The 11,802-nt window shown below is 38.0% G+C and overlaps 1 protein-coding gene across 2 annotated transcripts in view; it reads right to left on the bottom strand.

The window, feature by feature from the left end:
* Positions 1-11,802, bottom strand: part of LATS1 (large tumor suppressor kinase 1) — a 41,352-nt gene that overhangs the window by 29,017 nt on the left and 533 nt on the right. The window contains exon 2 of one of the 2 annotated variants that reach the window (XM_060168427.1): positions 11,164-11,284. The exons of the other annotated variant lie outside the window; for it this stretch is intronic. The gene's annotated coding sequence lies outside the window, so the exon portion shown is untranslated. The remainder of the gene's footprint in view (positions 1-11,163; positions 11,285-11,802) is intronic. 2 annotated transcript variants of the gene reach the window in all.

Here is an 11,802-nt window from a genome sequence, read left to right as displayed (position 1 = left end):
CAAGAGTGCTTTAGGAAGCATATAAAGTACAGCTGACCCTTGAACAACACAGGGGTTTGGGGCACCAACCCACCACACAGTGGAAAATCTGGGTGTAACTTATAATCGGTCCTCTGTACCCTCAGTTCCAAGTCCATGGATCCTGTAGTACAGTAGTATTTACTATTCAAAAATCCACGTATAAGTGGACCCGCACAGTTCAAACCCGCGATGTTCAAGGGTCAACCGTATATACGAATGCAAAGGATTTCTAGTGAACAATACAATGGGCAACCTCCCATTATTAAATTCTTCATCTAGTGGCTACAACTTTAGGTTTTACTACCAGACTTCAAGTATACAACTGCTTTAAAAGAAAGGGAACAGCCGCTTTTAAAAAGGTTTTTAAATCACTAGTCCAGAAGATACCTTTATGCTTCAAAAACAGATGCTTGGATTTATTTCTCAAACTGTGGACTGGGACTCTAGAGACAGTAAGCTTATTAACAACCAGTGAGGAAAGGACCTCTAAGGACTTGTCTAATTCCTTACTTAATGCATGAATGGCTTCTACAATGCACTGGAGCAACAGTCACCTAAAATCTACTTAAATATCCCCACTGATAGGGAAATCACTAACTCAAGAAAGCCATTCCATTTTTGATCTGCAACAACTGTTAGAAATGTTCTATGTGGATCCAACACCATGAAATCTCACTCAGTGCATATTCAGAGCCTATTACAGGCTGATGCTAAACAACTTTGTCTGCATTCTTAACAACCATCATGTAATGTGAGTGGTGATTACACTTAATGAGACTAGAAATAGGTGATAATTAGCAATGTTTCATATCCCCATGGTTCCAGTTACAAACTGTTTCACCCAAACTCTCTGAACCTCAGTTTTCTCATCTACAAAGTAGAGGCAAGAAACCTGTGTTACCTCCTCAAAAACCCTTTCCCCAGTTACCTAATTACCCTGTTTTATTTTCTTGTTAATACTTACCACTATCTAAAATTATCTTACTTGTTTACTTGTTGTCAACCTCCCCTCACTGAAATAAAAGCTCCATAAAAGTACAGGACCTTATTTGTCTCATAAACACTGTCTGTCTACCACCTATATCAGAGCCTGGCACATACTGAGTGCTCGATAAATATACATGTTAAACAAATGAAATAAACATGTCTCCTAAACATCCCAGTTCCTTTAACTGTTCTCCAATTCTTGTCATTCTTGTCATGCTTTTCTGGATACACTCTAGTTTGTAAAAATCCTACTGGTGCTAGAAAAGCACAGCACTTGTAATGAAAAAACAAACAAACAAAAACTATTCAAGTATTTGTTAATTATTAGCAATGTGAACTTTGGCATTTAATTCTCTCAAAAATTGCCTCCTGAGGCATAAAATGGTTAGAGTAAGAAGGTTTACCTTATGGCTTGAACAAGGATTAAGAGGAACAACCCAATACAACTACAGGAATATACACACAAATGTTTAAAACTGTAGAATGCTCCTGGCAATACCATCTATAAGAGCAAATATAGATGTCATCAATCTAGATGCTCATCAGTAATTGTTTGAGTATTTATAGTACATCTATATAACGTGATGAAGGAGATGTTAAAAAGACTGATGCAGTTCATGAACAGATACCCATAATATTCTTTAATATTCTTAAGCAAAAAAGGCAAATTTCAAAACACTTTGTATAAAATAAAAGCCAATTTCTATTCTAAAATTAGACTACTGTGATGGAGAACCTAATATATAGCAAAGGGAACTCTACTCAATGCTCTGTGGTGACCTAAATGGAAAGGAAATCTAAAAAAGAGTGGATATGTGTATACGTATGACTGATTCACTTGGCTGTACAGAAACTAACACAAACGTTGTAAAGCAACTATACTCCAATAAAAATTAAAAAAAAAAAAGAACAGGAGGGCTGCAACAGCCCCAAAGGCAATGCAGCCCAGTATAAGAGCCATATCAGTTTCAAAAAAAAAAAAAAAAAGATTATCATGATGGTTGTACAGGTCTGTAAACATACAAAAAAACAAAAAACACTGAATTATGCACTTTAAATGAACAAACTTTATGGTATATAAATTGTATCATACAGCTGTTAAAAATAAACCTTTTTATTTTTAAAAATTATATTTATGGATATTAATTACATATATACACACACAGGAATATTTGCAGAAGGCCTGAGACAGGATGAAGTCCTGAAGCAAACCACTAGAGGCACAGTTTCCTGATGACTTCACCTCAATAATCAGTACTTTTGTGGTACAACTGCTAAATTAGTTATGAATCAATCAAATTCTACTTGACAAGCAGCCCACATTTCTCCATTTTGTAAAAACAAAAATAATGAACTTTGTCACTGTTACGTCTGTCTACAACATGACCCAATCTACTGATAATTATTTCATAAATGAAATTCGGACTGATACATCTTGTGCTTTTATGAAGAAAGCTGGTCTCTAATGATAAGCATTTTTTCCCCTCAGCCTTCCCAGAATATTAATGCTTACTAATGAATTTTTCTAGGTTTAACACTTAGCTCACCAGTCTAAAGTTGCAGAATCAACTCTCTACCCTTTCTAAAAGGGAAGATATTTTCCACTTCCAGAATAGAACCTATCATTTCTCCATCATCAAGGATTAACAACAGTGGTTGTGCAATGTCACATGTCAGTTCTCTCAGTATCTGGTTTGCACTTAATTTATAGCATCTAGGCAATCCTTTAATATCTCACTTATTTTGGGTTTCAACTCCAAGTTAGCCATCATTTTTTTTTTTTGGGCCGGGCGGTGTGGCATAAGGGATGTTAGTCCCCCGACCGAACCTGTGCCCCCTGCAGTGGAAGTGCGGAGTCTTAGCCACTGGACCACCAGGGAAGTCCCTAGCCATCATTTTATTTATTTTTTTTAATTTTAAAATTTAAAAAAAATTTTATTTATTTATTTTTGGCTGCTCTGGGTCTTCGTTGCTGCGTGCGGGCTCTCTAGTTGCAGTGAACAGGGGCTACTCTTCGTTGTGGTACACGTGCTTCTCATTGTGGTGGCTTCTCTTGTTGCAGAGCACGGGCTCTAGGCACACGGGCTTCAGTAGTTGTGGCACGAGGGCTTCAGTAGTTGTGGCTCGCGGGCTCTAGAGTGCAGGCTCAGTAGTTGTGGTGCACGGGCTTAGTTGTTCTGTGGCACAAGGGATCTTCCTGGACCAGGGCTTGAACCTGTGTCCCCTGCATTGGTAGGCAGATTCTTAACCACTGCGCCACCAGGGAAGCCCCCTAGCCATCATTTTATTATTATTTTACCACTTCCAAGATCATTCTCCTTGATAGAGAAGAAAAACCAAAATAAGCATAGTTTTGTTTCTCTCTGTCAAGATACTACATTTGCCTTCCATCCCCCTAAAACAGAAACTGGTAAACAGCAGGCAGTGCAAAAATATCTGTTAAACTAATAAACGCAGGTGATTTATTCCTTCTTTTTACTCTTAAGAAAATATAATCTTGGTTTTTTTCTAATTATAAAAAGATGGACCTTACTGAAAAATTCAAATATTATATAATTATGTAAAGTAGAAGTCCCTCATAAGTCCCTCCTTCAACAGAGAGAGAATCACTGTAGTAGGCTGAATAATGCCATCCCAAAAGATAATCACTTCCAAATCCCTGGAATCTGAAAATGTTATCTTATTTGGAAAAAGGGACTTTGCAGATGTCATTAAGGAATTTGAAATGGGGAGATTATCAACAATTATCCAGTTGAGCAGTACATGCATGAGAGGCGGGGGAGATTTGATACACAGAATAGGAGGAGGCAATGTGACCATGGAGGCAGAGACTAGAGGGTGCAGCCAGAAGCCAAGGAATGTTGGCAGCCAAAAGAAAGATGGAAATGGCAAGGAACTGCTTTTCTCCTAGAACCTCCTAAGGGAGAGTGGCCTTGCTAACAACTTGATTTTGGGCCAGTGATACTGATTTTAGAATTCTAACCTCCAGAACTGTATGAGAAAACATTTATGTTGTTTTAAGCCTTCAATTTTGTAGTAATTTGTTACATAAGGCACAGAAAACTAATACAATCACTATTAATACTTCATACTCTAACATATATTACTCTTAATCAAAATGGGATCGTAACACACAAAATATGTCGTCATTCTTTTACATTATCATGTGACTTTACAAGAAGAGAATGTCGTGTTGACCAAACTTTTCTGACCAAAGAACTTTTTCCCCCAGAGCATTTTATGGGATTCATGCTCTATGTAATATACTTTAGAGAACGCTGGACCAGTGAGATTCACTCTAGTCCTATATTCTATAACTCTGTACTTTGACTAACATTCCTAACATCCAAGTGAGTGCACAGTGGTCACAGAAATGACTGAGTTCTGGGATACATGTGATAATGTGTTATAGGTTTAAATAAATGATTAGTTTACACTTAGCTCTTTCATATACATGTAGAAATACTTGTGAATAAGATATGATGCCTGGTATTTCAAAGTAATTTGGTTTTGCGATGAAGTGGATGGAGATTTGGATGAGACAAAAGTGATAAACTGATGATTGTTGTAGCCGGGTGATGGGTACATGAGAGTTCACTGTACTGTTCTCTTTACTTCTGTGTATACTTGAGTTTTCCAAAACCAAAAGCAAAAAAATAAAGAAAATGAAATGACTATAGCGCTCTGTATCTTGGAATGGTTCTGCTACAAATTATTTATTTATTTATTTTTACATCTTTACTGGAATATAATTGCTTTACAATGTTGTGTTAGTTTCTGCTGTATAACAAAGTGAATCAGCTGTATGTATACATATATCCCCATATCCCCTCCCTCTTAAGCCTCCCTCCCACCCTCCCTATCCCACCCCTCTAGGTGGTCACAAAGCACTGAGCTGATCTCCCTGTGCTATGCAGCTGCTTCCCAATAGCTGTCTATTTTACATTTGGTAGTGTATATATGTCAATGCTACTCTCTTACTTCATCCCAGTTTCCCCTCCCCGCCTTACAAATTATTCTTATTCAAATACAAAGTAGCCTAAAACACACAGGATTTCTTTAAAGAAACCATTAATTCTATGTAACAATATTGTTTCAACATTAGCTTTTCAAGGGAAATAACAGAAACATTATGTTTAAATGTTCATTTCAATTGTAATATGATCTGCATCACCTGATGTCAGAAATGGTGAAATGGAGGAAATGTGGCATGTCTTCATCCAATTGCTTTTGATTAATACCTGTGGCAGAGACTACACTAACATACTGCCCTCTATTTCCCAGTTAGTTGCCAAAGCCCCGCTAGTAGGTATCTGTAATGTGTGTCCATTCTGGGCCAAGGCAGTTAAAAGCCACTGTGCTTCTCCATCTGTTGCTTTCCTGCTTCAATGACAATCCAGGTCACATTTTGAGATGGTATCTTCACATTATAGGGACTGTGGGTCCCTAAGCCACTGGATGGCTTACTAACGACCCCCATTGGACTGTGTGTGAGCAAGATAGGAAATCTCTGTTGTGTTAAGTCATTGATATTTTGGGATTTGTTACCACAAAACAGCCTAATATTATTGTGGCAATAAAGACTGTCAAAACAAGCAGAGTCTATTTATTCAGAGCTTGCTATTGGAAGGGAGTTGGCCACTGTCACTCGTGTTTAGCAGAGACTCAAAGGCAGGCAGGGAAGCGGAAAAAGACTTCAGGTATGCTCTAGTTGTAGGCTGCTGTCATGAGGAAGCTGGAGGCCAGCTAACTAAAAGTGGGACATCCTATGTGATTGTTTTGGGAAGTATATTTGGTTTTCTCTTGTTGGTCCTGAGAGAAGCTGGCATCTACTGACCAAGACTTGACTGTTTGGGACTATTGCTACTAAGACTGTGGGTCAGAGTTCTACTTTCATATATGATCTAGCCATTGCCTATCTGTATACGTAGTCTCTCATTACCCTAATACAGAAATTGGTACCTAGAAGTGAGGTGCCGCTATAATGTAGGCCAGTACGGCCAAGTGGTCAGGTTGAGGGCTTCAAGGGAACTGATACTGGAGGCTGGAAAAATGGAGAACCATGTTTCACAGTGGCAAAATACTTGATAAAGTGGTTTGCCTGTTATAACTCACAAGGTAACAAACAGCCTACTGAACTTGTAGTTCTATGACAAGAGTTTAGAAAAGAGAATCTTAGAAGCGTATGCTGGCTGCTACTGGCTATTTGGCAAAGCAATACAAATAAATGACAAGGTCATGAAAAAAAGCAGCTTATTTGCAAACAAAAATAGAAAGGGACAGAAAGGGTTCATTAATTTAAAGTCTTGCAGAACTGGAAAAGCAGCTTGCTTTTAGACCCCAACATGAAGAGGTAGGATGAAAAGATTCTGAGCGCAGGTGCCCACTGAAACTTCTTGGCTGATTAAAGTACCTCAGTGGTTTAAAACAACAACAAAAACCAACGTTAAGGGTATGGCCTTCCCTCAAATAACCGAGTGAGAAATGAAATGGGAGTTCTCAAATCTTTGGATGAGGTTACTAACACATGTGAACTTTGGTTATGGTTACTGACACATGCAACTGACTGGAATTAAACACATCAGAAGCTTTCTAAATTGAGGAAACTGTTTTGTTAAAAAAATTTTTTTTTGAAAAACCACTCAAGCTCAAACTAAAAAACCCTTCAACTATTCAAAATTTAAAACCCTTGGGCTCTCAACTCCTACGAGCAGTAACTTAGTCAAGAAAGATTTGCACCTTCCAAAGACGGACTATTCCCCCAAAGCTCACACTTCATAGGTGACCAAGGATGATTAAGGAAAAAAGGACTCCCAGGAGGTTCTTGGAGAGCAATGGCCAACAGTTACAAAAAACAATGGATGAGGGAGTTCCTCCCAGACAACTGAATCAAGGTCCAGTAAAGGAATCTCCCCTTCCTCCAGCGCTGGTTGCTTTCACAAGATCTGCCTATGGTGGTTTTAAAATTATTTTATCAGCAATTGCTATTTCTCATTCTTCTCCTTTTCTAACAGTAGTGCTTATTATGCCCTCCTGTCCCTGTTTTACTATTGTGTAATGTGGTGAGTGAGTGGGAGACAGAGAGCGAAGATAACTTCAAAGGTCTCTGAGCCAAGAGGAGCTATATCCGGACCTGATGAAGAGAGTACTGGACATATGGACCATAGGACCTGTGAATCTAGCTACTGCTGATTAGGGCCCAACATGCTAGCAAAAGAATAACATAATACTATGAATGTCTTCCTAGGACATAAAGTATAGTGTTTTCTTGATTCTCAGATACATGCTTTTCCACATTTTAACATTTCTGAAACTGAGTATATCTTAAAATCAGTATTAAAAGGAATTTGCCAGCTCCAAAGTGGAGTTCTGGAATAGCAGACAACACACATAGCTAACCTGACCATAAATAAAAGGCCAAATTTCCTTGTCACTTCAATTGTATTATTTTCACTGGCAGCACCACATGGTTGAATCTAGACCCTTGATTAATGCTCAAATGTCTTTAAAAAGATTCCACTATAATGCAGCATTATGTACTCAGAAATTGTCATATAATAGACAATGCAGGACTTCCCTGGTGGCACAGTGGTTAGGAATCCACCTCCCAGCGCAGGGGACGCGGGTTTGATCCCTGGTCCAGGATCTCACATGCCGCGGAGCAACTAAGCCCGCAAGCCACAACTCCTGAGGCCGCATGCCTAGAGCCCATGCTCCACAACAAGAGAAGCCACCGCAATGAGAAGCCTGCACACCACAACAAAGAGTAACTCTCACTCACCACAACTAGAGAAAGCTTGGGCTCAGCAACAAAGACCCAATGCAGCCAAAAAAAAAAAAAAAAAAGACAATGCAATTAAAGGCATAAACAACTGCCAAATTCAGGTGAGATCACTGAATTTTCAAAGGTAAAAGTCTTTTATGAAGTACAAGCACTCAAATACCTGGCAAACCTTTTGAGTTACCTTCAGAAGAAGCTGTTTAATTTCTAACAATAACTCACTCAACTCAGGAGAAAAAACAAAACTAAGAGTTTAAGCAAAAGGAAAGGAAGACAAAACTCCAGTATTCTTCGACATGCCTCAAAATCATATACTCAATCATAAAGTCAATAAAGAGGTTCACGATAATTAACTGGCGTTATGAAAAGCAGCACGCCACCATGATGCTGTTAACTAACCAAAGCCCAAAGTAAATCAGAAGAATTCTAGATTCTGAATGTGAATAAAGCTAAGACTCAAAAAAACTGAATGGTATACAATTGAATGGATAAATGTATTCTATTGAAGGTTAGTTAAAAACCATGCTTATTTTCTTTCCCCTGAAAAATTGTTACTAAACAGATTGCTTGTTTTAGACTTAATGGTGTCTTGGAACTGAGGAAATATGACAATTCAACCTCATCTTTTTAAAATAACTATACATTGAATTACATCATGTAGACGTATCATAACTTATCTATCCCCTACTGATGGTCCTTTAGGTTATTTCCAATTTTTGCTATTATAAATAATGTTTTAAACAGTGATAACTTCAATTGTATTGGTAATATTCTAGTTCTGAGGATGGGTGGTAAGTTCATGGATGTTCATTTTACTATGCTTCATAGCTTACATGTATACACATATTCCTTCTACATATAAAAATTAGTTAATTAAAAACTGTGGCAATAAAAATTCTTGTGCTGGGATTTCCACTACAGGCGGCACGGGTTCAATCCCTGGTGAGGGAACTAAGATCCCGCATACTGCACGGTGGTATAGCCAAAAATAACTAACTGACTAAACAATAAAGTGTATAATTCAATGGTTTTTGGTATATTTACAGAGTTGTAACCATTTAAACAATCCATTAAAAAAAAATTCTTGTGCACCCATTATTGAGCATTTCCCTTAAGATAAATTCCAAGAAGTGGAATTGCTGGGTCAAAGAGAATGCATATTTAAAATTCTGATACTTATTGTCAGGTTGTCTTCCAGAAAGGTATACTAATTTACAATCCCTCCAACAAGGTATGGTTGACACTGGCATTAACAAACGTGAAACTGATATGTGAAAACTCTAATAAGTAAAGAGAATTTTTAGAAGAACACTTCAACACTAAACAGCTTACCTCTTTAACCCATGCTACACTGGTGCCAGATGAGTCTTCCTAATACATAGTTCTGATCATGCTACCTCCCTACTCCAGAACCCTCAATGATTCCTTTAACTTAGTTAAAGTCAGAGATCTGGGTCAAAGAGCAGGGTACAAATCCCAGTTCTACCAGTAACTACAATAGCTTTGTGATCTCAGCTGTGCCTCAGTTCTTTCATCTTCAAATGTGCGCAATAATAGTCCTATTTAAATAGGGTTATTTTAAGCATTAAATAAGTTTAATGCATGTCAAACGTTTAGAATAAGTGCCCGACTCAATAAATGTTAGTTATTATCTTCTTACTCTTTCCACTATCTTACCCAGATTCTAACCAAGCCAAACTACTTGCTCTCAGCTAATGTACTTTGTGCTTCTCTACTTTCATGTTCTTACTCTTCCTGTTCACTACTCTTGGAAGAGCCCCTCTGCCATATTTCTTCTTGTAGAAATTATACCCAACCTTGAAGGTCCCATTCAAATGCTTCCTTCCTGAAGTTTTCATTGAACTGGTAGCTGTCAACCTCCTCTGAACTCCAAATGCACTTTGCACAGTCAAATAAAACTTATTTTTCCTACTAGATCACAGATTGACAGAGCATAGGTGTCTTGGGGATATATAGATATAGACAGATAGATTGATAGGTATATCTATCTCTATATATGTATATCTACCTATATATCTACATATATATATTTATAATTTCAGATGAGCAAATGGATCCAGAGAGGTAATGTGTCCTGCGTAAGACCATTTAGGCATCTCAACATCATGCTAGGAATGGACTTGACACATCCTGAACCAGCCCAGGGCTCTTTTTACCATACCTACATCTTGAGTTTTCCTAAGGGATTATAACTACTCACATTCTTTGAAGAGATACTTAAACTGGTTAGACTGAAAAGACAAAAACTCCATTTCTTAGAAAGTTCAGACCTTCATCAAATGTGAAAATGTGAGTCCAAACAAATATCACTGTCCAGCTTAGAAGAAGAATAGATCCCATTACAATAGAAGATTTCAAAGTGTTACCTTAGGTTGAATTAGGTTTTTTTTTTTTTTTTTTTTTTTTGGGGCAGTACGCGGGCCTCTCACTGCTGTGGCCTCTCCCGTTGCGGAGCACAGGCTCTGGGCGCCCAGGCTTAGCGGCCATGGCTCACGGGCCCAGCCACTCCACGGCATGTGGGATCTTCCCGGACCGGGGCACAAACCTGTGTCCCCTGCATCGGCAGGCGGACTCTCAACCACTGCGCCACCAGGGAAGCCCTGAATTAGGTTTTTAAGAAAGATGGCCTGTCTCAAAATTTGACTAAATCAGTCATAAGAATAGCAACAGTAATATGTACTGTCTTAGCACCATAGTCTTAGTTGTTCATACAGCAATATTCAAGAATCTCTGCATACTGATGACATCTTCTCCAATTCAGTTTCTAAGAATTAACTTATCAAAAGTGAAAACAATCACCATATTTTATCTTCATGCTGAAAAATGACTGCCATTTCTACTTGATAAAAATGTTGATCAATGACTAAATAACTTTTGCAGTCTACAAAAATCCCCCACTAATGTAAATATAACATCTAGAACAAAAACTAAATAACCAGAACTGAAACTGTTCCTAGACTACATTTACGTAGAGTAACGAGGAGAAGCATTAAAAACAAAAACAAAAACTCAACCTACAGAAGGATATCCACACATGATATCAAAAATATGTAGCAGAAGTATTTTATTATTTGCTTTTGAAGAGTGGCAAGTCATATTCAATAAATATTCAGGCATAGAAAAAAATGCGCCTTCCCTGGCATGTACATTGATCTAGTTTCTTGCAGGAGCAGCCGATCAGAGGAACACAATGCTACTTCTTTTACTGTTAAATCAGTCAAATTCCTCCACTGCCTTAGGGAATCAACTAGCTCATCTTACCTGTCTGTCAACTTATCACAGAAATAACCTGAGTTAAATCACAAACGTAGACACCTTAGCAGAGAACATTCATTCCAATTATAATGTCCTACCGTTTCTTCCACATGGAGGAAATTTGATAAAAAATTCTTAATCCTCAATATATAATCCATAAAGGCCGGACAAGCTTCACATGATTCAAATTCAAGCTTCACATGATTCAAATTCATTTCCCTAACCGGAATGAAACAATATTATTTGTGCGAGATTATACTTATTTCTCACTAGATTTATGAATAACTTCTACATGACGATATATTTTGAGTAATATTAACACATGGGTCAACAGACATTACATTTTCTTCCCTTAGAAAAGAACTTTCGATTGGAGAATGGGGTTAAATCAAGTCACCTGAGAGTCATTCTTTGTGATACAAATTCTTTTTGAAGTTATAATAAACAATGTTCCCTTAATTTCCTTTCCTTCCTTTTCTGTATTTACATACACACGCCTACTCCACAGAGATCCCTCCATCTCTCCTACTCCTTCCAGCTATGAACAGTACCCTATTTACAGTGGACTGTAAGTAGAAATTCCGAGAATTTCTTCAAGGTATATCCAGCATCGGGTCCCTCTGGGATGAAAGAACTGCGTCTCTGTTACTGCGAATTTCCTTCAGAACTACCTTTCGCTTTTCCCACCCTTCGCTTTTCCCTCCTTCCTGAACACCGCTGACCCGTGCGTGTTGCGG

This window comes from Lagenorhynchus albirostris, chromosome 12, assembly GCF_949774975.1.
Source record: "Lagenorhynchus albirostris chromosome 12, mLagAlb1.1, whole genome shotgun sequence".
Lineage (NCBI taxonomy): Eukaryota > Metazoa > Chordata > Mammalia > Artiodactyla > Delphinidae > Lagenorhynchus > Lagenorhynchus albirostris.
This window is presented reverse-complemented; position numbering and strand designations above follow the sequence as displayed.